General features: G+C 54.4%; 1 protein-coding gene and 1 long non-coding RNA gene across 3 annotated transcripts in view; one reads left to right on the top strand and one right to left on the bottom strand.

Moving 5' to 3' along the window:
• Positions 1-27,464, top strand: part of LOC116455997 (acid-sensing ion channel 2) — a 396,972-nt gene that overhangs the window by 157,250 nt on the left and 212,258 nt on the right. The window lies entirely within an intron of this gene.
• LOC116455998 lies at positions 19,782-26,715 on the bottom strand. Its single transcript, XR_004244521.1, has 2 exons — positions 25,012-26,715; positions 19,782-19,945 (listed from the first exon to the last, which is right to left on the bottom strand). It is a non-coding gene; the product is annotated as an uncharacterized LOC116455998 (long non-coding RNA).

Below are 27,464 nucleotides of genomic sequence, written 5' to 3'. Positions count from 1 at the left end.
CTCTGGGCATCCTGTGCCAGGAGCCATCCAGAGGTTCCTGTACCCAAACTGGAGCACTGTCAGCTGAGCCTGTGCTGAGCCCTGTTCACTGCTCTGCCACCTATTTCACACTAAAGCTGGGTGAATATGCTCCCTCCTCAGCTGCTTTCTGACATGAAATGGAGATGTGATTCCGTTTCTGTCTGTTTGCCATAGAATTTTAAAATGTGTATTTTTCATGTGAACACTGCACAATTTCCAATTATCCCTGGCTCGGTGCCTGGGTTTGTGTCCTGTGTCTGCCCAATGTCCCCACACCCTGCCCTGCTGCCTCCTGCCCTGGACTCTGTCCCATCAATACCTGGGGCCAAGGACAATGCCAGGAGCCCAGGAGGGACATGGTCTGAGCAGAAGTGCAGCCTGTGGGCGCTGATTCATCCACTCCCTGTTTCCTACTGTGGGTCAGAAATCCCCTCAGGATCCAAGGAGCAAGAACAGCTTTGCTATCAATACACGGAATTTTTCTGGTGAAGAAACAAAACAAACAAACAAAAACTCAAACCAAAACCCCACCTCCTGCCCAAGGCAGGAAGGGCAGCAGTGAGGAGCAAGTGAGGGAGTCGGGGCTGACTCATCCTGGGCTTACTCACCCCAAAACTCAGCTGCACTTTGAGTGCTGCACAGAGAACCAGAGATGCTAAGCAGACCTTTGAATATGTCACTGTATCTCCCGTGGAAAGACTTCCATTAGCTCTGTCACATCCTGGATCAGTGAACAATAACTCTGATAGATCTGGAGATTGGAGCTCCTGAGCTGCTACCCAAATAAGCAATTAGTCAATTAAGATTCAAGTCAGGAAATTAAAAGCAAAACTTAGAAGTGTGTGCGCAAAGGTTGGAAATTCTGTTTAAAATTGATTTTTGAATCACAGAAAGGAGCCAGGATAAAACAGGAGTGAAGTCACAGGTGGGGGTCGGGCTCTGCTCCCAGGGAACAAGGGACAGGATGAGAGGAAACAGCCTCAGGCTGTGCCAGGAGAGGTTTGGGTTGGATTTAGGGAAAAATTCTCCACAGAAAGAGTTGTCAGGCACTGGAATAGGCTGCCCAGGGCCTCTGACTGAGAATTCCATGATTTTAGCTTTCATTTCTGGCTGCGAGCTGGATCAGCCCCCAAAATCCCAACATTGCAGTGGCATTCAGGAAAGTGTTGATTTGGAAACAGCAACCTGAAAATCCCTGTCTGTTCTGAGCAAAACACAAACCTCCTTTCAAAGCAACGTCAGCTCCTGACAGATTGAAATCTCAAAGTGTTGATTCAGAAGCTTCGCTTTGGAGTCTCCCCAAAGGGAATGCCCATTTCGACAAGATCTGTGTTTTGTCACATGTGAGCTTGTCAGCAGGTTCCCGTGGGATCTCCTGTCTCCCCCGGGGTGTTCCCGGCTGTGCAGCTCTCCATGGACAGCATCACTCACAGAACAAGCTCACAAAAGGACTTGGAAAGGCTCTGGCTCCCTGTTTGTCCTGGACAGAGCCAGGATTTGGGATGTAGCCATGGAAAATCTGGGTTTGATGGGTTTGCAAGGCACTCAAAGAGCGGGAAATCAAAGGGAAAATGGGATTGGGAGGTAAAAGCGGCAGCTGGAGGTTCCGTGTCCTGGCCTTGGATGGGTTTCTGTGGGAGCTGATACCTGGTGGGGGGGTTCCCTCTGCCTCAGCTCCCAACTCTGCCCCAGTCCCAACTATTTCTGTTCTCCTCCCTCTGCCTGGGGAAGTGGAAGGTTCCCTGCCTGTGGTGGGGGTTGGAGCTGGGTGATTTTAAGGTCCCTTCCAACCCAGAGCATTCCAGGACTCTGGGGTTGGATGATTTGCTGACCTGTGGTGAAGTCTCCTGGAGATCTGATCCTCCCTTGTGGGGCATTTTCAGTCTGAGCACTGAAGTTCCAGACTGCTCAGGGACTCAGTTTAGGGCTAAAAACTGCTCTGGGATTGGGGCTTTCCACAGGATTTCCCGATGAAATCAATCCCAGAATCATGGGTGGGAAGGGACCCCAGTGCCAGCCCTGCCCTGGCAGGGACACCTCCCACTGCCCCAGGCTGCTCCCAGCCCCAATGTCCAGCCTGGCCTGGGCACTGCCAGGGATCCAGGGGCAGCCCCAGCTGCTCTGGGCACCCTGGGCCAGGGCCTGCCCACCCTCCCAGCCAGGAATTCTTTCCCAATATCCCATCCAGCCCTGACCTCCTTCAGTTTAGGGTCACTCCCCCTTGTCCTGTCCCTCCAGGCCTTTGTCCAAATTCCCTCCCCAGCACCCTTGTAGGCCCCCAAATGCACCCACTCGCTTCCAAAACTTTTTTCACCCTCATATTTTACTTCCAATCTTTATTTCCTTTTATTTTCTTCAGTTTTCTGCTTTTCTCCCTGCAAATCCACAATAAACCCTGGACATTTTCCTTTTCCCCTCAGTTTCCATCCCCAGCCCCCCAGCCCAAGATAATTTTCTGTTCCCACAACCTGAGGGTGTTTTTCTCTTGACCTTCCCCAGCTGTGTTTAACGAGGGGAGCAGGAATGTTGCTCTCAGGTGAGACAGCACCACCTGGGATCCTCTCAGCAAGCACCTCGTGCTGATGTTTTACCCAAATCTCCCACTAGATGGTAGGAGGGGATTGGGAAGGGAATTCACTCCAAAATGGAAAGGAAATTCAGTCCAAACCCCCCGCCCCAACCCCCAGCCTCTGAAATATTGGAGTAACAGCCAAGGATGGCAGAAATAAGAGGAGGTGCTGGCCAGTGAAGGTCAGGACAGTGGCTGGTCCTGTGCCATGCTCACCAAAGGTCACCAAAGGCGTTGGATGCACTCCAGGAATCCCCAGCTCCAGAGGTTATTTCAGGGTAAACAGGAGGTTTTCCTACAGTTTTAACTCTCTTGAAAAATCAAACATCTGCTCTGTAAATTCTCCCACAAAGCCAGGCTGGGAGAGCTGGGAATGTTCACCTGGAGAGGAGAAAATCCAGGGAGAGCTCAGAGCCCCTTGCAGGGCCTAAAGGGGCTCCAGGAGAGCTGGAGAGGGACTGGGGACAAGGCCTGGAGGGACAGGACAAGGGGTTAATCCCACTGGGGACGGATCCAGAAAAGAAGAAAAGAAAAAATAAGTGATCTGAGAAAAAAGAGCAAATTCTCCCTGTGACTCGCCGTGGAAAGGTGTGGGAGCATCAATCAGCCCCAGCTCCTCTCACTCATTCCTGTTCCCCTCAAGAAAGGAGGAGAAAGTGGAACCACACGAGGTGGGGGCAGGGACAGTTCAAAGGAAAACAAATGAAGAAAGGAAAAGGAGTGGGATTTCAAAATGAAGTGTTTGATTGTGAAATACTCAAAGAGCAGAGCGAAACCTGAAGTGAGAGAATTCCGTTTCTTCCCACTGAACACGTTCGCAGAGCCGGTGCCCAGGGCAGGGAGAGCTCCCTGTGCCACACCCGCAGCGCAGCCTCAGCACGTCCCGTGTCACCCCCAGTGCCACATCCCCGGCACGTCCCGAGCCGCGCCGCTACAAAGCGTTTGTGAAGTCAGGAATTTGTCGCATCCCCGCGGGGCCCCGGGGCCATCTGGTGACCGAGCTGCTCCAAGCCTGCGGCTCCTCCCGGCTGCCGAGCCGGAGGGCACCCGGCTGTGTTTGCCCCACGGCAGGGTGGGTGCTGGTCCTGCACAGCCGGAGCAAGGCCACGGATCGTCCTCCCCCGTCCTGCTGCTCCGCACAGCCCCGGGACGCTGCCAGGACGCGGCTGTGCCCTTCCCTGCGGGCACAGAGGTTCCAGTGGCACTGACTGAGCCTTTCACTCCCTCACACCCTCCTCGTCCTCCCTGAAAGCCTCCTCTGCAGGAGGGAAAGCACCTGTTCACGGGAAATTCAGGAAATTGCCTCGGGAAGCTGGACTCTGTCATAGAGGGAGCAGCTGGAGCTGTTCCAGGGGGTTTTGGGATGGAGATCAGGAAAGGTTCCTCCCCCAGAGGGTGCTGGGCACTGCCCAGGCTCCCCAGGGAATGGGCACGGCCCCGAGGCTGCCAGAGCTGCAGGAGCGCTGGGACAGCGCTGCCAGGGATGCCCAGGGTGGGGTTGTTGGGGTGTCTGGGCAGGGCCAGGAGCTGGGGTGATCCCTGGGGGTCCCTTCCAGCCCAGGATATTCTGTGATCCCGGACTAATGCGTGGTGTTACCAAAAACCCATAAAAACAAAACTCCTTCCCGCCCATGCAGCATTGAGAGGCAGAAATCCTTTACTGAGCCGGAGGCACCAGGGGATCTCTTCTCCAGAATATCCTGTCTGCTGGGTACAGAGACAGCTCCTGGTTTACGTTACATTTTACATAGATATCCATTGATTTTCCTGGAATAAACATCCATATGATAATCATTTCCCCCAAATCATTTCCATATCTTCCCTCTGCGCAGGCGCTCTGCAGTCCTGGGGTCTCTTTGTGGTCCCTGGTGGTTGATGACCCCAAAGTCACACCTGGTCCCCTGGTGAGCTGGTTAAGCTGGGCACAGCTGGGCTGGGTTTTGCTTTCCAGTTCTTCTACAGAATGGGTGTTGTGGGTTCCATGGGCCCGTGGGTTTGCATAATGAGCATTGTAGGAACCCATTGGGGGCAAACAATTCCTCATCTGGCACCAGTGGGGCCGTGAGTCCCTTCCCCTGCAGGGTCAGAGCCCTCCACAGGCACAGAATCCAGAACCTTTGGGAATTTTCTCCAGGCAAATGCCCACCCAGCAGCCGACTCCTCTCTGCCTGAGCCCTCTGCTCCCAGGTAAATAAACCCAGTGATTGTTTTCTCTCTCACAGAGAGGTCTCACTCCAAGAAACCCCACTGAAAACCTCTCCTGGTGGTGGCTGCAGGGGAGGAGGGAGCTCTGCTCCCCAGGGCTGCAGCGACATCAATCACCAGAGGTGCCTGGGGGGAAAACCCCATAAAGAGAATTTGTTCAGTGTTCAGAGCAGGCCAGAGCTGCACGGTGCCAGTTCTCCTCTGTCTGCTGGCTTTCCTGTCTGTCTGGGGTTGCCTCCCTTTGATCCTTTGTGGGAGTTACTACGAAACGAGAATTTGGGAGAGAGAGCTGGCGCTGCTTCCCTCGGAACCTGCCCAGGGAGATCACGGAGCCAGGATTAGACACATTCCCTGCGGGAGCAGGCACGGCTTAAATAAAGGTTTCTCGTGGCCCTTGACATTCCTGCAGCTTTGAGGCACTGATGTCGTCTCACAAAAAAAAGGAAAGGAAAAAGAAGGGAATGAAAAATCCATCTCCACCAGAGACACTCAGTGCCTGCCTCTGTGTGAAGATTAATTCCAATTAAGTTGATTTAAAGATTAAATAAAATGCTACAGGACCGTATTTCCGGGCTTGGATGACTGACATTAACTCAAGACTATGTCTGGACAATTAATAACGCATCCACCTGAATTTGCCTTTTGATCGATAACTCCCTCCCTTCTCTCTCCTTTTTCTGCACAAAATTCATGGAAATTTGTGACAGTTTTTGTTACTTTTGTGCATTTGTTGTCACATTTCCTCACTGGTGGCAGCAGGACTCACCCTGAGGCTGCTTGGACTCGGGACAGGTAAAACACCTCGCGAGAGTCCCCAAACCTGCAAGGCCCAACTCAAACTGCCCAAGTGCCCTTGATTCCTGGAGAGAAGGAATCAATGGACACATTTTTCAGGTTTATTTTCTCCAGATAAAAGGTGTTATTTATACCCTGCTTTTATGAGACTTCCCTGAGTTTAAAATTCATGGGAAAAGTTTCGATCAGTCCTTCACAGTTACAAGTTACAATTTGATTATTGTTATCAATCTTTTACCATGGAAAGGGTGCTTGGTTTGTTGGTTTTCCACTCTGTATCTTTTAATTCCAGGATTCAGGGGGATTCTCCCCTTCCCCACATTTCCAAATGCCAGTGGAGACAACTGGAAATATAAACCCTCCAAAGAGCCAGGAATCAGACTGGAGCCTAAAATGGGTTTTTAAAAATCCCCTGAGCCCTGGGGATTTTCCAGAGGTGTCCTGATTGCTGGGCAGGCCGGGATTCTGTGTTTACCTTTGGTTCTTAAACCCAGCCACAACAACTCCCAGGCATCATTTAGTCTCCATCTCCAGGTACTTATCTCGTTTTCCTCTGAATTCTCGGCGTGTTTTTGCTCCTCAGGATGGGTAATTGCCCTTTAGAGCCCAGGAACAGCTTTTCCAGCTCTCTCCTCCTGCAATTTGCGATGCCCAGCTGGGGAAAGAGCTGAAATCGATGAGATCCATTTGTGGCTCCTGCCGGGAGCTCAGGCAGGGCCAGCGCGGGGCAGTGCCCGGTGGCCAGGCTGCAGCAGGAACCCTGGCATCTGTCAGTGGCACCACTGTCAGGAGCAGACACCAAACACAGCGCTCGTTCGATGGATAATTCTGTGGAGCAGGGAACAGACAAATAAAGGTGGATCCCAGAGCAGGAGAGCCAGCGCTATCCATCACTGCTGACATGAACATCCCTTATCTCCGGGGTGGGAGCCCTGCCAGCGAGCCAGCAGCTCTGGGGCCTGCAACAGCACCTGAGCATTGATGGGAACTGGGGGGGGAAATCGTATCTGAGCAGAGTGCCGTGCCAGCCTGGAAAGTGGTCTGGGAACGGGAGGAGGGGGATCTCTGAGCAGGGAGCTAGACTGGAGACTGCAGGCCCTGAGCTGCCCCGGAGCCTGGAGCTCCAGGAAGGACTGAACCCACAGGCAGGGACTGACACCCTGCTCCTGCCAGGGGTGGCTGTGGTCCCTCGGGGTGCCCCAGGCACTCCAACCTGCCGGGAACAGCTGAGCCCCTTCCCCTGAGCACGGCCCAGGCAGGGACACGGGAGGGACAGGGCTGCACTGGTGGCGCTGGGAAGCCCCGAGGCACGGAGGGGTTGGGATTTATCCCCACGCTGGTGCTGTCTGGCCGTGCCGAGGGCTGCATTCCCTGCACAGCCCGGGCAGCAAAGCCGAGGAGCCGCGGGGGGCTCAGCCCAGCCCGGCTGGACCGGGGCCGGGGACGGGAGGGGACCGGGGTGAGTTTAAACCCCGCAGCTGGTGAATGGTCTGAGAATTGTCTGAGAATGGTGAACTGGGTGGGAAGTGGCTGGTGACGTGGCTGGGAGGGTTTGTGTGAATGGAAAAGGGGGAATTTGCCTCTTCCCCGGGCCCTGCAGGGCTGTGTGACAGTGCCCAGGGAGGGTGGCACTGAATCCAAGGGCGCTGACGGAGCTGGGGATTCAGCCAGCACTGATTGTCTGGATTTGTTTGAAAGCTGAAGGAAACAGGCACGACTTTGTTCTTCTCCTGGGATCAGGATTGAAATGTGGGAAGCAGATCAGGCTTTGGAGCTGCCTGTCTGTTCCAGACGCTGCAGATAATGAGCTCAGAAGGGAACATTGCCAGTTCTGGACCACCACACTGATGAGTGAAGGATCCCACTTGAACCAGCTCTGAGGACACTTCTTGAGCTTGATTTTGTCATGAGTGATTTGACATTTTTTCCTAAGCAGATGAATAAATACCTCAAATATGTCACACATTTTAACAGTGACCATAGAATCGGAGAATCCCAGACTAGTTTGGGTTGGGAGGGACCTTAAAGCTCATCCAGCAGCACCCCTGCCATGGTCAGGGACACTTCCACAGCCCAGGTGAGTTCATCTGTTGTTTAAACCTGGCTGTGCACCCATAGGCCTGCATTAAATTAAATGTAAGCAACAGTGAGGGAGGGTCATTTATCAGCATGAAAAATGTAACTGAAACGTTTCAGTCCAGCAGGCCAAAGCTGCATTTCACAAATGAAGTCAAACAATTCTGCACCGGGATGATGGATCGGCCTGGGCTATAAACAGCAAAGCTCCCAGTTCTGATGGCAAAGGGGTCTCTTTCCTCTTCCCAGTCTGTTCTGGAACTTGTGGAACATCTGGAACATGAGCCTGGAGAAGGCTCCAGGGAGAGCTCAGAGCCCCTTGCAGGGCCTAAAGGGGCTCCAGGAGAGCTGGAGAGGGACTGGGGACAAGGCATGGAGGGACAGGACACAGGGAATGGATCCCAGTGCCAGAGGGCAGGGCTGGATGGGAGATTGGGAATTGGGAATTGTTCCCTGGGAGGGTGGGCAGGCCCTGGCACAGGGTGCCCAGAGCAGCTGGGGCTGCCCCTGGATCCCTGGCAGTGCCCAGGCCAGGCTGGACATTGGGGCTGGGAGCAGCCTGGGACAGTGGGAGGTGTTCCTGCCAGGGCAGGGGTGGCACTGGAGGGGCTTTGAGGTCCCTTCCAACCCAAACCATGCTGGAATTCCATAATTCTGTCTCTGTCACCATTTTACTTCTGTCTCCTGTTCCCATTGTGGATCCAATAAAAACCTCAGCCGAGATCCTGTCACAGTCTGGCACAAACTTTCCCTGCTTCCCCACTTCCCCCGAGGCTCTGAGCAGAACGGCCCCAGGACTTTCCCTCCCAGCCCATTCCAGGGCCAGCCCTGGAGGATGGGAGCTGCTCCCAGCCCTGAGCACCGGCTCGGGGAGGAGGGGGCACGCTGGGGGCTGGGGCACCTCTCACCATCTCCTGCCAATAAAACTCCTGGAGTGTTCACCAGCCTTGTTCTTCCTGTCAGTTCTGCTCTCTCCCTCATCACTCCTGGACCATGGAGAGGCCAAAATATTAACGAGGACATTGATGAATCTGAGGCTGAATTCCTTTAATTCGTTCCTGGCTGAGTTCCCACTTGCATCCACAACTCCACTCCAGTTAATTCAGAGAATTGATGGCTTCAGCCCTGTCAGGTGCTTTGTAAAATCTCTATTGGTGGCTCATTAATGGGAGATTTTCCCCTTTTGGAATTCTATCAGCTAAGGAGGATTTTAAAATAGGGAAATATAAATATCTATGAGTAGAGGAAAGAATAGGAGCCCTCAGTGCCTCCCTCCAGCCTCTGTCAGTGGTGGCTCAGAACAGAAACCTCCTGCAAGCCCAGGGGGACTGAGGCAGTGTGACAATGTCCTGCCAGCCCTGGCACGTGACTCTGTGTCACTCAGGGCGAGCAGGGGACATTTTTAGAGCCACCTCCACTCCTTCAGAGAGGTTGATCTGAACAAGCCTTGTTCCTTTAATCTCCCCTTCCTCCTGTGCTCAGGGATGGGGGATTTGTGCTCCCAGCTCTGTCAGGGTCTCTGCCACTACCTTTGGCTCCTTATCTGTGTTGGATAGAACCCTACATCTTCTTTATTTCATCACTTAGCATTTATTTCTCTTTATCTATTCCTTTATTCCTTTTTTTTATGTCTACCTCTTTCTTTCCTTCTTTCTGGTCTGGAGCCCCAGGAGAGGCTGAGGGAGCTGGAAAGGGGCTCAGCCTGGAGCAAAGGAGGCTCAGGGGGGACCTTGTGGCTCTGCACAAGTCCCTGACAGGAGGGGGCAGCCGGGGGGGTCGGGCTCTGCTGGCAGGGAACAGGGACAGGAGGAGAGGGAACGGCCTCAGGCTGGGCCAGGGGAGGCTCAGGGTGGATATTGGGGTAATTTCTTTCTGGAAAGGGCTGCCAGTCTCTGGCACAGCTGTCCAGGGCAGGGGTGGAGTCCCCATCCCTGGAAGTGCTCAGAAAACAAGCAGAGGTGGCACTTTGTGCTGTTGGTTATTGGGGATGGGGGAATTCAGTCAAAAGTTGGATTTGATGATCCTGGAGGTCTTTCCCAACCTTAACGATGCTGTGATTGCCCCAGCTGCGTCTGTGGTGTCTCTGCTGTCCCGCTCCAGGGCAGGGGTGGCTGAGACCAGGCAGGGCTAGGTCGCTCTGCTCAAACTGCTCCAGCTCCTTTCACACCAGGAGCTCCTTTCCACAGGAAACCCCAAAGGAAAAGGAGCTGGGCCCTGGGCCAGCACTGCTGGGATGAGCAGCTGTCTCCTCTCTGAGGGGAAAGTGGAGAGACAGGAGAAAGGTTCCCAGGTCCTGTAGCTGAGGACAGATTATTGGCCAGAAACTCCAGCCAGGGAAGAAGAGAATCTCACATCCAAGGTCCTTCCTTGTGGCACCACCTTGTCACTGGAAATGTTCCATTTTACGTTTTATTTTTTTTTAATAGGAGACGTGCCTGTGCTGAGGGTTGGGGCTTTGGAAGCAAAGGAGAGGAGAAAGAAAACTATAAAAAAAGCATGTGGGAAGCAGACTCTGTTTGTGAAGGTTTTCTTTAAACACTTCCAAACAAATATTTCCAGGCACACTGAAAAAGAAGTTGGGAAAAAATAGAACTGCTTGAAAAACAAAAGAGAGAATTTCCTGCATTATTTGAATCCAAAGCAATTGGGAATCTCTGCTCCCTCTGAGCAGCTCTGGGGAGGTTCATTTTCATTTTCAGGTGCAAATCCCCCAGATTCTGTATCCGTGTTTTCCAGCCTCCTCTGTGGAAAATCAGGGAGTTGATCCCCCCCATCTCTGGGCTCTGCTGAGGCACCTCAGTCCTGGGGTCAGTTCTGGGCACCTCATGGCAAGAAGGACCTGGAGGGGCTGGAGCGTGTCCAGGGCAGGGAACGGAGCTGGGAAGGGGCTGGAGCCCCAGGAGCAGCTGAGGGAGCTGGAAAGGGGCTCAGGCTGGAGCAAAGGAGGCTCAGGGGGGTCCCTGACAGGAGGGGGCAGCCGGGGGGGTCGGGCTCTGCTCACAGGGAACAGGGACAGGAGAGGGAACGGCCTCAGGCTGGGCCAGGGGAGGTTTGGGTGGATATTGGAAACGTTCCTTCCCTGGCCCAGGCTGCCCAGGGCAGGGGTGGAGTCCCCATCCCTGGAAGTGCCGATAAAACCTGTGGATGTGGCCCTTGGGGACAGGGGTTAGTGGTGAAGGTGCTGGTGCTGGTTCATGGTTGGGCTCGATGACCTTAAAGGTCTTTTCCAACCTGAACAATTCCATGGTTCTGTGATTCTTTGTATGAACACCCCCCAAATTCTGTGTCTGTGTTTTCCAACCTCCTCCATGGTAAGATCTGATTTCTCTGAAGGGAATGTGTCCTGTTATCCCTGGCTCCTGCCTGGAGCTGAGGGGTCTGGCTGCTGTCACCCACCAGTGACTGGGGACTTGTCCTTACTGGGCTGGCACAGACTGAGCTCAGCTAGGAATTGGCTCCAGCCTGTCCTGGATATTCCATTTCCCAGAGGGAATCTGCGAGCCCTGTGTTATGATCCAGTTTTAAGGTTCTTAGAAATGCCTCTGCCCGAATCAAGGTGCAAACGAGGCCATATGCCAGTGACAATAGTAAGGGTTTTATTTGGTAGTAAATGTGAGAGAGAGAGAGAGAAAGAAAGAAGTAGAAAATAGGTGGGGGGGACAGAAAGAGTGACAGGGACAGAATAAAGAAAACATCAGCGCTCTGTCGATCCCAACGATGTCCCATTGATCCTCTGCAGCTGGTCTCTCGGTGGTAAAGGTCCCCCAGAAGGCACAGAGTCCCACGGGTGAATATGCTCAGGCTAGGTAGGCATGTCCGGCCATGTCCCCCTGGGGTGGGGGTCAGTCTCTCACAGCAGGCTCTGGGTCTGTTCCATCACGTGCAGTCCTGTGGGGCCAAGCCTCTCACATGAAAGTCCCGTGGATGTGGCCGTGGGGCTGGGGGTTCCACAGCTGGGCCGGTTTGTGTAACGGAGGATGGGTGTTCATTGCCTCTCACCAGAGGTTACACCATGCACTCAAAAACCTCCTCCTCCCGCCCCAGTTGGGGGGAGTCTGTGTAAACATGGCTTCTGGGAGCCGTGCTCTCCCCACTCCCACCTCAAACTCAGCTGGAGGCTTTGGCTTATTGTGGGTGCACACCTTTCCCTCAGCCTGAGGTGCCTGAACAATGGGTTTCCTTTTATCTAATCAGCAGTTCGATTTACAGTTCAAGTCCCACTCTTCAGAGAGGCTTCTTCGGTTGCAGCCTCTTTGTCATGAACAAAACTTTCAATATTTGAGGCATGAACTATTTTCAGTCTCTGACACCCAGCAATCCCGCATCATTCCAGGAGCCTGGAGCTGCAGGAGTGAGTCAGCTCTGGGAAACCTGATGGAGACAAAGGAATCAACAGCAAGGAGAGAAAGACAAACCCAGATCAGCTCATCGCAGCCTCCCTTCCCTCCCGGGAATGAGCCTTCCCCAGGAGCCGTGGGAGGGAGCTGGGCAAGGCCTGGCTCTCAGCAGAAGTGTCCTTAGAGAGATTTTTCCTTGTTCCTGATGACTGGCTGGGTCACTAAAATGGGAAATTCTGGTTTGATTCCTGTCAAAACAAAAAGTTCCTCCTTGATTTGGCTTTGTTTATTTATTTATTTATGCCCCTCCTTCTCTGCTCCTTAGAAATCCAGTGGATCACACAGGGAGGGGGAGTTTAATGGACAGACAAGGGACCAATTTCTTCATTAAGAAGATTGAAATTGAAATCCCTGTGACTGGGAGGGGAGAGGGAGACAAAATTTCACTTCCTTCAAAATGTGGTGTCAGAAAAAATCTGGCTTTTCCTCCCAGCTGATTCTGACTCCAGAAACTGATGGGGAAAATCTGTTTGGGATGTAACTGGGGTTTTTGTCAGGGCAGAAATCGCACAGAGCTGGGGCTGTCCCCAAACCTGCTCAGTCCCAGTAGCCCCTGGCTCTTGGTGGGATGAGGGTGGGTCGCATGCTGGGACCTGCAAGGAGAGCTTTTATTTCGTTTTATTTAAGCACTTCCAGCTACACAGAAATTCTGTAATTTCCCCTCCCAATTCCTGAAGAGGCCTCCTGAATTCCATGCTGGAAAACTCCAAGGGCAGTAGCAGTTCTGGGCCATGACACCACCAGTTTAATGTTCATTAAGCAGTGGGAGTTCCTATTTGAAATCCACACCCCGCTGCCAGGCCCTGCTGCTCCACCCCGGCTGAAATCCACCCTGAGCAGAACACGGCCAGAGCATCATTTCAGCTCCATTGAACCCCGGGAAAAACAACTCCCCCAGTTGTGAGCACATCAATTTCATCTCCATGGAAGATAAAAGCCTGACAAATGGGAACAGGGCTCCCATCAGCATCAATCCCCTCCCATATTAGAGGCTGCTTTGTGCAGCTCTGCTGACACCAGCCTGGAAATGGATGGTGAATGGGACAGAAACAGGAAAATAAATAAATGCCGAGGGATCCATATAGGGAGAGCACTGAAGTCTTGATTCCATGGAATCACAGAGTGGTTTGGGTTTGGAGAGAAAGCCCATCCAAATCCACCCCCTGCCTTGGGCAGGGACACCTTCAGCTGTCCTGAGGTGCTTAGAGGTGACAGACACAGGTTTGTGGGTGACAGGAGCTCTGAGAGGAGTTCCGTGACATTGTCCCTGTTTTATTGCAGAGATGGGAAACAGGAAAGCACTGAGACTTCCTCAAAGTCACGTGGGAATGCAGTGACTTGGATCCACAGCACCATTCCAGCCCCGGGAGGGACAGGACACAGGGAATGGATCCCAGTGCCAGAGGGCAGGGCTGGATGGGAGATTGGGAATTGGGAATTGTTCCCTGGGAGGGTGGGCAGGCCCTGGCACAGGGTGCCCAGAGCAGCTGGGGCTGCCCCTGGATCCCTGGCAGTGTCCCAGGCCAGGCTGGACATTGGGGCTGGGAGCAGCCTGGGACAGTGGGAGGTGTCCCTGCCATGGCAGGGCTGGCACTGGAGGGGTTTTGAGGTCCCTTCCCACCCATCCATTCTGGGATTCTGATTCCAGGGTCTCTCCACTGTCTCTGCTGCCAGGGAGCTCCCCAGGGATTTAGAAAAGCACTCAATTCCCTGCTCCCTCTCATTAATAAAGGGAAGCAGGGCCAGGGCTGTGAGTGAACGCATCTGAATTCACCAGAGTGAGCTGAGGCCTGCAGGACACAACAGAGGACGGAGCCAGAGACGTGGAAATCCCTGGAAACCCTGTAACAGACACAGAGCCCAGTGCGGGGATTTGACAGCTTCGATTTTGTAGTTGAAGCCTCGCTTGTGCTGAGGCCGTGAGGGAGCTGTCGATGCTTTCCCAGCTGAATTCCTTGTCCCTGCCCCCAGCCACTGGGAGAAAGAGCCTCCTGGACTGGTTTGGAGTGGGAGCCTCATTCAGGAGCTGAGAATGTTCATCCAGGGGGGTCAGGCTCTCATTAACGACAGGAGGAATTAGGGAAATGACCCCTGGCATGACCATGGAGGGGTGGGCTGAGCTCTGCCACGGCTCGAGGGAGGAGCAGCAGGAGCAGGAGCAGGAGTGGGAGTAGGAGTGGGAGTAGGAGTGGGAGCGGGAGTGGGAGCAGGAGCGGGAGCAGGAACAGGAGCAGGAGCAGGAGCAGGAGCAGGAACGGGAGCGGGAACAGGAATGGGAGCAGGAGCGGGAGCGGGAACGGGAGCAGAAACAGGAGCGGGAGCAGGAACAGGAGCAGGAGCGGGAACAGGAACGGGAGCGGGAGCAGGAGCAGGAACAGGAACGGGAGCGGGAACAGGAGCGGGAGCAGGAGCGGGAGCGGGAACGGGAGCAGGAGCGGGAGCAGGAACAGGAGCAGGAGCGGGAACGGGAGCAGGAGCGGGAGCAGGAACGGGAGCGGGAACAGGAGCAGGAGCAGGAGCGGGAGCAGGAACGGGAGCGGGAACAGGAGCAGGAGCGGGAGCAGGAACGGGAGCGGGAACAGGAACGGGAGCAGGAGCGGGAGCAGGAACAGGAGCGGGAACAGGAACGGGAGTAGGAGCGGGAGCAGGAGCGGGAGCAGGAGCGGGAGCAGGAGCAGGAGCAGGAACAGGAGCGGGAGCAGGAGCGGGAGCGGGAGCAGGAGCAGGAACAGGAGCGGGAGCGGGAGCAGGAACAGGAGCAGGAACAGGAGCGGGAGCGGGAGCGGGAGCAGGAGCAGGAGCAGGAGCGGGAACAGGAACAGGAGCGGGAGCAGGAGCGGGAGCGGGAGCAGGAGCAGGAACAGGAGCGGGAGCGGGAGCAGGAGCAGGAACAGGAGCGGGAGCGGGAGCAGGAACAGGAGCAGGAACAGGAGCGGGAGCGGGAGCGGGAGCAGGAACAGGAGCAGGAGCGGGAACAGGAACGGGAGCAGGAGCAGGAGCGGGAACAGGAGCGGGAGCGGGAGCGGGAGCAGGAACAGGAGCAGGAACAGGAGCGGGAGCGGGAGCAGGAGCAGGAACAGGAGCGGGAGCGGGAGCGGGAGCAGGAACAGGAGCAGGAACAGGAGCGGGAGCAGGAGCAGGAGCAGGAACGGGAGCGGGAACAGGAACGGGAGCAGGAGCAGGAGCGGGAACAGGAACGGGAGCGGGAGCAGGAGCAGGAACAGGAGCAGGAGCGGGAGCGGGAACAGGAACAGGAGCGGGAGCGGGAGCAGGAGCAGGAACAGGAGCGGGAACAGGAACAGGAGCAGCGGGAGCAGCAGCAGGAGCAGGAGCGGGAACAGGAGCGGGAGCGGGAGCAGGAGCGGGAGCAGGAGCAGGAACAGGAACGGGAGCGGGAGCGGGAGCAGGAGCGGGAGCGGGAGCAGGAGCGGGAGCAGGAGCGGGAGCAGGAACAGGAACAGGAGCGGGAGCGGGAGCAGGAGCGGGAGCAGGAGCGGGAGCGGGAGCGGGAACAGGAACAGGAGCGGGAGCAGGAACAGGAGCGGGAACAGGAACAGGAGCAGCGGGAGCAGCAGCAGGAGCAGGAGCGGGAGCAGGAGCGGGAGCGGGAGCAGGAGCAGGAGCGGGAGCGGGAGCGGGAACGGGAGCGGGAGCAGGAGCAGGAACAGGAGCAGGAGCGGGAGCAGGAGCAGGAGCGGGAGCAGGAACAGCTCTCCAGAACCAAGGGATTGTTTTCCAAGGGTCTTTGTGCCATGCAGGCTTCCCAGACTGACCCACCCAGATTTGTCTCTCTGCCCATGGGCAGAACAAGGAACTGAGGGGTCACAGAGCAGCACCTTTCCCCCCTTGGCTCCTTCCTTGTCAGATAATGCTCTGATATTACTTCTATCAGCAGCAGAAATGCACCCTGTGGTTAGAAAGACCAATCTTTAGTCATAAATTTGAATTAGTCCCTTTCTCAGGCTAATTTTAGAATCCAATTATGATCAAGAAAAGATCGTGAAAGAAAAATAACAGGAAAAATTCACTCCAGATCTCTCACCGTGATAGAGCCTGAGCAGCCTGCACCAGCCTTGGCTTAATTGGGAAAAAGCCCTGAGTTTATCTTGATTGGTCTTACGTGAGGACTGGGGGAGAAGGATGAAGAAACTTCAGTTCTTGTTCAAGATCTAACAACTCTGACAAGTACATGGAAAACAGATCAGAGGGAAGATCTTCCTGTGCCCAGATGGAACAGGAGGGGAATTAGCAAATGGCACATTACCATATTTCTGATGGCATTCCAGCCTTCCTGAGAAAGGAGAGGTTTGGAGGGATTCATTAATTAATTTGTGGAGTTTACAAGACACCTCCTTCTTGCTTGGAGCCGGAGACAATGGAGAAGTGCTGCATCTGAACCAGGATCCTGTCAAAAAAAGGACGGAGCCCTTCCCCTTTCGGGGAGTCAGCGCCTGAGTTTCAGGCTGGTGTTTGAGTCCTGTCTGTGGCCTCTAGAGAAAACTTCCCAGGAACTGGGTGGGAAGCGCCTTCCACAGTCTGACCAAGTCCCACGGAACAGTTCATGCCCCCTACAAAGTGCACAGGCAAAGACGCCCCTGCTGAGCTGATCTGGGGCACTCACAGGGAAAAGGGCAGTGGGACCTTGAAGCTGCAGCTCTGAATCCTGGGCTGGGGAGGAGCCGCAGCCCAGGAGGCTCCAGTTCCAAGAGGCTTTTAGCCAAAGAGCTCCCTGGAGCTGAGGGAGACCCGAGGGCCCTGCCTGGGTGCAGAATTAATTGGTCTCAGCCCATCCTGGAGAGCTGTTCCCACCCCTCTCTATAAACCCCAAAGCATCAGGAGAATTTTGAGATCAGACAAACACACTCAGACAGGACCAGTCTGGTGTGAACAAACTGAACGTTTTTATTGCCTGTTCAAAGCTCTGCCTATTTGGAATTTTAACCAAGAAACCCACAGAGTGCTTGGGAAACATTCTCCCAGAAAAAGGAGTCTGTGCAAAGCTCAGTTTTGCCATGACGGCTTCTCTTAAAAAAAGCCCTGTTTTTAAAGTGTATCAGAAATACTTAAAGAATTCTGAGAGAGAGGGTCCCCCTCTGAGCCTCCTTTTCTCCAGCTGAGCCCCCCCAGCTCCCTCAGCTGCTCCTCATCCCACTTGTGCTCCAAAATAATCCATACCTGCTTCCAGAGCCCTCAGTTCCACAAATATCTATGAGTAGCTGGCTTGGGGCAGTAGAGAAAGATGGACTTGAAGTACAATTGTTGAAACTGAGGTCAGTTTTCTGAACTATTCCAGGGATTTACAACCCTTAATAATCCAAGGAATACGAGCAGCATCCTCACGGAGCAGCAGGGACAGAACCTCCTGGCACAGGGAACTCAACTGGGAGTTTGCTCCAAAGGAGACGGAATCATCCCTGAATTAAAGGTTCACATTTCCTCCTCTTGGATTGCAGGTGGAGTTTGTCTCTGGGGGATAAACCGAATGAAAACCCAACAAAAGTGCTGCTTCCCAGAAATCCAGGCTGCTGGGAAATGGGATGAGCTGGAGGAGGATCCTTGGACCTGAGAGGGCTCCGATGTGGCTTTTGAAGCCACCCCAGGGCACAGAAGATGCTGATTGCTAAAATCACCTTTTGTTCCACCTGGCTCTGCCCGGACCAGGCTTTGCTCAGCTCCTGCTCCTGCCTGTGCCCAGTATTTTTATTTTTGCAGTGCTGAACTTTCAGGTCAGTGAAAGAGAAATGAGTTGTTCCTTTGCTGGATTTGATGTGTCAGAGGATGAACCGTGCCCTGCTCAGCTCGGGGTGTGATGTCCTCATTAACCCTTAACAGGAGCAAAGTCCTGGCACAATTAAATCCCACAGCCCCAAATCTGGGGCTGATTGACCTGCCCAGAGCACACCAAGGGAGAGGCACCTGGGCTGCCCTGGAGCCTCTCGGAGAGAACTGGAAACAAAAGAGCACCATAATTAGTGCCTTTCACAGGAAAAGGTCATTTGTCTCTGGTGAGAAAGGAAAGAAGTATTAAAAAATCGACAGAGTTCTCCAAACAAAGGGCAGCTCCTCCATGCCAAAGGGCTTTTGCTCAGACGTGGCTGTTACATGAACAGGCAAAGCTTTTCAGAATGCAAACAGGGAAATGGAGCTCTTCAAAATCATGGGTATAAAATATTTCATTTATGCCTGGGTAATATTTGGCTATTTCAGAGAGACACTTCAGTTTCCCCAGTGATTCTGTGAATTCTTCACTTTTCCTTTCTGTTTTGAAGGAGGACTTATATTTTCCTTTTAATCTTGACACATTTTTTTCCATGAAATTAAAAAACCCCAAACTTAATTTTGAGCAGCATCTTCCTCATCTTTCATAATTTTTGAGTGAGGATTGCAAGAAATCCAATAAAGTAAAAAAAAAACCTGATAAAGTTTTAATCTCTGGTTTCATGGCAGCAGACTCAGTGCTGGGGTAGGTGGCTGCTTCCAGAGCCTGAGTGCAGCACACGCGCCTGCCAGGACCTTCAAACTGCGTGAATGTGTTAAAAATCCAGCAGTCGGAGCTGGAATGGGGCACCCACAGCAGGAGTGAACTGCTCCTGCCGATTTTGTACCTTCATTTTACAGTTCCTTTCTCAATGTCTTTGTGCATTCGCTGGATCACTCCAATTACTGCTTGATTGGCTGCCTGCAGTGAAGCATCGAGGTCCCCGTGTCACCACAGGTCACTGGTGGTGGCAGTGCCCAGCTGCAGGGGACAGGCTCCTCCTTGTGCCCATCCCTGCGTGCCCTGGCAGGACCACCTCCAGCCATTCCCTGCGGGATGCGGCAGCAGCTCCCAACACCATCAGTGTTGGTGTTTCCCTCCGTCCTTAGTGACTTTCTCCAGGGCCCTTGCAGTGCAGGCCACCTTGGATAATCCTGCCCTGTGCAAAGCCTCACTTTGTTAATTCCACGTTTAACTCAAACTTCAGGACTAACCTCCCTGAACACCCCACTCTGGCCTTGGCAGGGGGGTTGGAAGGGTGGAAACAGGAGAGGCCTGGCACAGGTGCCCAAAGAGGCTGTGGGATCCCAGACCCTGGCAGTGCCCAGGGCCAGACTGGACGGGGCTGGGAGCAGCCTGGGACAGTGGGAGGTGTCCCTGCCCATGGCAGGGGTGGCACTGGATGGCTTTGAGGGCCCTGTGAACTCAAACTCATTTGTTTTTCTTTCAGTGGTGACAGTAACTCACTGGGCCTTCCTCCCAGAGGAAGTTTCTCTGAGACGTGGAAAGTAAAACCACCCCGAAATGGGGGATTTGAGCAACGCTTGGTCCCTGCAGGGGCAGGTTTTGGTCAGTGGTGCCTTTTCTGTCTCAGGCAGAGTCCAGCCCTTCCTGAACCTGATCGGGTGATGGAGGGGAGGAGGGGACAGACACAAAAAGTGACAAAAAGTCACAAAGGCAGAAGGGCTGAAGCAGCATCGCTCCAGGAGAGCCAAACACCTCCTGATCAGGGCACTCCCTCAGGAGACCAAAATCCTAGCTTTAAAGCTGCCTTAAGCCCGACTCAGACATCCTGATAACCGTTTCTCCACAGCTGTGGGAAGTTCTGGAACGTTCCGTAATCCTCCTCCATGCAGATGATGTGGAGCTTCAGGGTTAAACTGTTTGACTTGAGGAGCTGATGTTTAACAAGCTCTTTAATTCTATTGAATTCCGTCTGTGCAATCAAACATTGCTTTGGGACACTGCAACGCAAAGGATTTAATTATCCTTGTAGGATATGGAGGCATCATCCAAATTATTTCCAACTACAGAGCTGAAATATTTATTAACTTCTGCTTGTTCTGCGTTGCTGGGCTGGTTTTCCATCCTGGCTGGTCCTGGAGTCACTGGAACTGATTCAGCCTGGAATTTTTAGGATAAAGTTAATGTGCTCTCAGCAGCAAAACAAATGATTTTGATCTGTGTGCTTCCTTCCCTAGGAAGAAAATCAGTTTAGGAAACCCCCAGGACTCCCCCCGTGGGTATCTTTTATCATTTTACTGCAAACCTGAGGGCGCGCTAGCCAGGAAAACGAGAAGTCTGGAGGTCTGGCTGCACCCTCTATAACCACAGCTCTCCACACAAAAGGAGGGGAGAGTGAGCTCCTCACCCAAAGGAGCCTGTCCTGGGCAAGCTGTTGGGGTGTGCAGGCAGAGAGTGAAGGAGGGGGGTCTCTCTGTGTCAGTTCCACGAGCAGATCTATAGCAGCGAAAGGACCAGGGCCAACGAGCCCATTTTTGGAGAGGGCCCAGGGATTTTATACTCAGGGCAGGAAAGGCGGGGACAAGGGATCCAGCCAATAGGGCAGGGTGAAGGAGGCGGGATTGACAATGGGGTAACCAACGGGGACAACTCAGAGGAGCGATTACAGGGGACAGCCAATGGGGGACCGAGTAACGCAGAAACTTCTAGAGCTGATACATATTTAACCAAGGAAAATGAATATTTACAAACTCATACATAAAACAGGGCGGGGAGAACAAGAACCAGTCAGCACAAGGTTGGCAAATAACTGCCACAAGGGGTGATGGGTCCTCACCCTGACCAGAGACAGTCTTTAAACATTGGTGCGTGGCCACCAGACAGTGGGTTCTGGTGTTTCACCTGAGGTTAGGGTGGCTGCAGCCACCTCCACCACCACAAAAACCTTCTGCTCTAAATTCATGTGTTTTCTCAGAGGGAGTCTGGAGGGAGAAGTTTGAGGAGCTTTTATCAAACTAAATAAAGTGAATTTAACAAACACCCTCTTGAGAGTGCTTGGAGGGAAGCGTGAGGGACCTGGGGGAGGGAAGGCAGGCAGGCAGGCTATGGTTCTTCCCTAAAAGGACGTTTCTGCAGGAGGGGAGATGTTTAAAGGGAGATATTTAACCCAGCCTTAAGCAGAAGTTCCCTCCCATAGCAGACATGGAGGATCCCCTTTGAACAGAGCACTCCAAGAGCCACTTCTGTGATTTCCTTCTGAACCTGCTCTGCATGTGCCAAGCACGTCATTCCCATTAAAATGATGGGAGAGGAGAGGAGAGTCATTCCAGCCGTTGGCTGTTGGTGTGAGAGGGTTTTAGGGGAAGAGTGAGGCCGTGTGTGTGTGATCCTGCTGTTCCCTGAGGACTTTGGCTCCCGTTTGCCTGAAAAAAAGAACCATTCCCACATTTCACTCTGAAAATCACCAACTGCTTTGGGATGGCTTTGCCTCCTCCTTTAACAGTTGATTTTCCTACTCATTGCTTCAGCCTGGCCCCTCTCCCCCTCTCCAGAATGGGAAGAGACAAACAAACATTTGTGTGTTTGTTTGGTGCCTGGGCGACGCTCATTCCATGGCGGCTGGGAGCTGTCAGAGCCACGACGCAAATGAGCAGCGAGTTTCCCTGGAAGGGTAATTACAGGCCTGGTAACAGTGATTGTGCTGCTGAGCCGGGCTTTGAAGTGTCAATGTGCAGTTAAATCAAAGTTTCTGAGGCAACAGGACAGAGACAGGTGCCCAAATGCTCAGTGGGACAGTCCTGCAGTCCTGGTGGGCAATGAGCTGGACACGGATCAGCACAGGGTCATGGAATGGTTTGGGTGGGAAGGGACCTCAAAGCCCACCCAGTGCCAGCCCTGCCATGGCAGGGACACCTCCCACTGCCCCAGGCTGCTCCCAGCCCCAGTGTCCAGCCTGGCCTTGGGCACTGCCAGGGATCCAGGGGCAGCCCCAGCTGCTCTGGGCACCCTGTGCCAGGGCCTGCCCACCCTCCCAGGGAACAATTCCTGCCCAATCTCCCATCCAGCCCTGCCCTCTGGCACTGGGATCCATTCCCTGTGTCCTGTCCCTCCAGGCCTTGTCCCCAGTCCCTCTCCAGCTCTCCTGGAGCCCCTTTAGGCCCTGCAAGGGGCTCTGAGCTCTCCCTGGAGCTTCTCCTCTCCAGGTGAACATTCCCAGCTCTCCCAGCCTGGCTCCAAGGGAAGGTTTGGATGTGACACTGAAGCTTTGTGCTTTTCTCACTGAATGCAGAAATTCCTGGTTTGCCTTGAGCTGCAGTTTTCCCAAGGCCTGGGATGAAATCCATCTCACCAGGGTCACAGCACAGAAGGTGAATGGTCAAACAGTCCCACAAACATACTCCCCACATCCTCCCCTAAGAGGGCTCGGGCAGCCCTGGGGGGGTTATCCAGCACAGAGGGAATGCTGTGGGTGAGGTGTAAAGAGAGGGAGAAGGCGGTGGGGAAATGCAGGTGTTTGGCTGAAAGGAGAATTATTGCCTCAGTCTGGCTCTGAATTTGCATTTCTGCTGGGCAAGGTCCTGCCCCTGGCAGGAATCTGCACCTGCAGCTGGCTCCTGGCATGGGGGACGCTGTGAACATCAAACCCTCTTCTCTAAATGCTGCTCCATTATTTAAAAGCCTTTTACTTCAGGTAATTGTTTCAGTCAGATGCTTTTTAAAGCCTTTTCCTAGGAGGAACAAGTCCCCAGTTGGAAGCAGTCCCCAGCTAATAAGTGACTGCTGCAGGGCCCGGATCGAAGGAGCTGCTCTGGGTTCAGGGTGCTCCTGGCCCAGCCCGTTCCTCTGGCCACTGCTGCCATCCCGACAGATCCCGCCCACAGCGCCATCCGCTCGCCCTTCCTGCTGCCAGCCTGGGAGCACGGGGCTCTGTCCCTGCTGTCTCCCTGGGCCCACACTCCCTGCCCCTTCTTTTAATTAGTGTTCAGGGTAATTAATAACCAGAGGAACTGCTGGGCAAGGAACGATGCTTGTGAGGGGCACTCAGACACTCCAGGAGTGCTCGATGAGGGATTGGGAGTTATCCCACTGTCGTTATGGGCTGGTGCAGCTCCAGTGGCACCAGAAACAGCACTGGGGCTACACTGGGAGAGCTCCCACAGGAACTCGGTGCGTTTGGCCCGTGCAGAGGTTGGGAGGCTGGCTTGGAACTGAGCCCAGGGTGATTTGGGCATGGATTGTCCCTGTCCTGAGCTCACCTGGGGTGCTGGGTCCACCTCGGGGTTGGGACAGCAGAGCTCGAGCACCTTGAGCACAAATGCTGTCCCCAGCGAGGTCGGGGTGGAGCTGTGGGGGTTTGCAGCCAAACACAGCAATTCTGTCTTTCCAAAAGTGGCCCAAAGTGTCTCTGATCGACTGCAGGGGTGGCTTTGGCCCAGGGAGTGCTTGGAAACGAAACATTTAATCCCGGGTTTGATAAAAATGGAATGACAAAGTGTCAGCAGGGACAGGGGGTGCGTGTGGGGCTGTGGGCGCTTTCCTTCCCTCTCTCATCAACAGCTGAGGCTGGAAATCCATCACCCATTCCAGGAGCAGGTGCAGGAGACACCTGAGGCTCTGTGACAGCAGAGCCCTGAACCTGCAGTCACAGATTGCTGTTCTCCTCCTGCTGAAGCTGCTCAGAGCAGGTGACAGGAGGCACAGACAGCTCCCGGCTGCAGCCTCTGATCCCACAGAGGGGAACTGTCACCACACAGCACCAGGAGGTGTTCCAGGACCACCAGGAGGCTCCTCAGGAGCACCAGGAGGTGTTCCAGGAGCACCAGGCGTGGAGAACATCTCTGGCACCCTGCCATCCTTGCGAGGCTCCGTCAGGGTGATCCCTTTGCTGCTCCCAACAGCCCTGTGGGGCTGAGCCAGGCTGGCAGTGCCACACCGGGGCAGGACCGAGGAGCCTGAGCCGCTTCAAACTCCTTTTGGCCCCCTGTGCTGAACGTGCAGATTCCCAGTCTGGGAGGGGCTCCAGGCACGGGGCTGCAATGGGAGAGCTGGGAAGTGTCAGTACCCCGAGTGTCACCAGGGAGCTCCCCCCGAGGGCAGCACTGAGGGCAGGGTTTGAGGAGGGAGGTTCCACCCTGGCAGCTCTGCCCCTGTGTCCCAGGTGCCACCTGCCCAGGGCAGGATGTGCCCTGCAGGGACAGCATGTTCCCTGAGGGATCCAGGGCTCTGTCCTGTCCCGCTCCTCCAGCAGCCCAGCCAGCCTCGCCTCCGGCCGGAGCAGAGACTTCAGGAGGTAAAGCTGAGCAGGTACGCAGGAAGAGCTCCTTGCCACCCCTCAGGAGCACATGAAGCCCTCTGTCCCCACAGAAACTGGGCAGGTTTCTCCTCTCCCTTCTCCTTTCCATCTGGAATTTCCACAGCAAGGGCATGAGCTAGCCCTCCCCTGGCCCCGGCAGGGCAGACGATCACCTGGCTCTTCGGGAGCTGTCTCCTTGCATCAGCTGAGGCTCTGCCCCGTGGGCAGCACACGAATCCATCCCTGGGTCTGTCTGCACAGAGCATAACAAACATTCCTGTGCCATCAGTGTCAGTGTGACTGCACGGGGTGTCCAGGAACCCCACTGCCACTTTGAAGCCCCTCACAGGATTTCTGAGCACTGGATGTTGCCCCTGTAGGATATTGCCATAGCTACTAATTATTAATAACAGCCTGTAGTGAAGGCTGACAGTTGTCTCCAGAGGGAGGGAATGTTCTGTAGCTTTGGGACCCATCCATGCTCTTATTTAGCAGCACATTCGAGGTCTCTTGATGAGCCCCTTTCAGCCTGGAGTAAAGCAGGGATATCGGAGAATCCCAGGAGGGTTTGGGGTAAAAGGGAATTTAAAGCCCACCCAGTGCCAGCCCTGCCATGGCAGGGACACCTCCCACTGTCCCAGGCTGCTCCAACCTGGCCTTGGACTCCAACCTGTGCTTCCAGGGATCCAGGGGCAGCCCCAGCTGCTCTGGGCACCCTGTGCCAGGTTCTCCCCACCCTCGCAGGGAAGGATTTTTTCCCAGTATCCCATCTAAACCCACTCCCCTCAGGAGGGTTCAGGAGTGTCACCACTTCTTTGTTCTCCTTCCCCACTGGCTTTCCAGGAAGGGCTTGAGGCAGTGCCCTAAAATGCCTTCAGTGTCAGAGGCCCTTCCCTGTGACACCGTGACATGTCCAGTTTGCTCTGTCACTCACCTGGGCACAAGGATCCTTAAAAAAGAATTCCATCCTTGAAGCCTCTGGTGATGCAGAGGTGGTGGAGGGCTGGGAGGGATCCTGTTCCCCACTGACCAGTGCAGGGAACCTGTTCCTTGGGCTCCTGATGGTCAGGGTGAGAGCCAGAGATGCTTTTGGAAGGTGTAAGGATCCAACAGGATTTGGTGCTGAGCTGTGGCAAGCAGTGCCCAGGGCTGGAAGGAAACCCCTCTGGGGAGGGTGATCAAGGTGCTGCTGATCCAAGGTGCTGGGTTTAACTCCACTCCTAACCCCCGTCCTCTCCCTTTCCCCCCGAAGCACATCCAGGCTTCCCTGGCTGCAGGAGCTGAGCCTGTCCTGTCACAGCGAGCCCGTGATGTGACACAGGGGAACAGGAGGTGACAGGGCAGGGACAGCCTGATGGGCTGGAGGCTGAAACAGAGGTGGAGGGAGTTATTTTGGGATGGGATGCCAGGAATTCACAGGGGATGTAAAGCAGAGCTGACAGATGAAAGGGCCAAGCTGCTGCTCCCAGCCTTGGCAGAGGAACCTGGTGACCTTTAAAGCTGCTTTGGCTCGTCCCCAGAGCTGGGTCACAGGCAGCCGGCACTGAAGGGGTCCATGGCCCTGGGGGAGTGCCGGTGTTGGGACACAGTGCTGGGGAAATGGGTCCCAGCTGGGGGGGCTGTGCCTGGGACAGCCCAGGAGCAGCTCTAGGCTGGAGCCCCCTGAGCCCCAGCGCTGGGGGATGTCCCAGGCAATCATCCAGCTGCTCTCCCTGAGGAGAGGCAGCGCTGGCGTGGGGAACAGCCCATCCCAGACAGACCCCTGAGACAGCTGGGGAGGAGCTGGGGCTGGGCTCCCCCTGCAGCCTCCACGGTGGGCCTGGGTGGGAACAGGTGACCTGCAGAGAGGTCCTGTTCTGGGGGAGGTGACTCCCACCCTTTGTGTCCCTGCATGTCACCCCAAAAGGGGTGAATAAACTCTTCTGGTGTAATTTGTGGTGAAAACCCTGTAAAACCTGCACTGTTGTGGTGGAGCTGGCGGGGGAAGGGTCATGGTCAGGCACAAGTAGGACATGGAGATCACAGGGATGGCTGGGGGGGGTTCATTGATAAATAAAGTGTAAATATTCCCAGTGCAGTATCCCAGTAACAACTCCATCACCTGTTCCAATGGATTATTGGATCATCCTGCCCATCCCGTGGGATCAGGGGTGTCAGTGAGACCCCTTTGCTGACTCAACTTCCCTGAGAAGAACTTGGTCCACTCAGTCTCAGATCTGGTCTCAGTCTGGGTCTAAAGGATCACAAATGAGCAGCTTTGGGCAGGTTCATGGCCTTTGGCTGTGCAGGATCTGCAATTCCAAAGCAACGAAGCACCTGTGGAGCAGCTTTAGGATTTGATCTCAGAATTACAGCACAGCTCGGCACTTCCCACTCACCTGTCCCACAGGGAGTCACCTCTGTGCCCACTCAGCTGTCCCACAAATTCCAAGGGTCGGGAAGTGCAGGTGTTCCCGGCGGGCCTGGTGTGACCAGGCTGCTCCTCCTCAGTGAGATCCCGTCCTTCCCTCTGCTCTGCAAATGCCCAGCACTGCCCGGCTGTGTCCTGCACATCCCAAATCCCAGCGCATTCCCAGGCTTGGAGGAAGCAGGGTGTGCCCAGAGTGTGGCTGAGCAGCTCTGCAGGACTGGGAATGCTGCTGGCAGGAGGGAGCTGCCAGTGGGGTTTGCACATTCTTAGATGAACCTTTAGGGTGGTGCAAAGTGATGGGGGAAAAGAGGAGGAGTTTCAGCAGAGGCTTCTGTGCATCCCCAAATCCCAGAAGATTCCATGGCAGGAAAGGAGCAGGGTGTGCCCAGAGTGCTGCAGAGGGCAAGGGAATGGAGAACGGATTTAGGGGCAGCTCTGGCTGCGAGCTCTCCTGGTGACCATGGACAGCAGGAGGGAAGTTCTGCCTTGCAGTGAGCTGGAGCAGAAAGCCCCGGAACAGAGGCCCTTGGGAAGGATCCTGTTTCATGCCCAGCCAACAAATCCCATTTCCAGTTCCTCAGTGATGCGAGACTTGCAGAACTGGTGCTGCATTGTCAGAACAGAGCCAGGGAAGTGTCACCGGCCCCAGCCCCTCCCTCTCCCTCTGAAGGTGACAAGAACCTTTCAGCGCAAGAGTTTCCTCCTCACACTTCATTTCCAATTTCGTTTCCATGCAGGGAAGAACAAGTGGGAAGTGACTTTGCAGCTGCAGCAGCTCCTGCACAGGGGTGGGGAAGGTCCCTGTGCTGGCACAGCGAGCTGGAAACCTCAGCCCAGAGTGTGGGGCTGAAACAAAGGCAGAACACTCCCTGGAGAGCACAAGTACATATAATATTTATTATAATACCTACAAATACCATTTTATCCCAGATTTTTTTTTCTTGTGTTACACTTTCTTTGTTTACATTATCCTTGAA

The sequence above is a fragment of the Corvus moneduloides genome, chromosome 26 (genome assembly GCF_009650955.1).
Source record: "Corvus moneduloides isolate bCorMon1 chromosome 26, bCorMon1.pri, whole genome shotgun sequence".
Classification (NCBI taxonomy): domain Eukaryota; kingdom Metazoa; phylum Chordata; class Aves; order Passeriformes; family Corvidae; genus Corvus; species Corvus moneduloides.
Note: the sequence above shows the minus strand (reverse complement) of the source record. Positions and strands in the feature narration are given on the sequence as shown.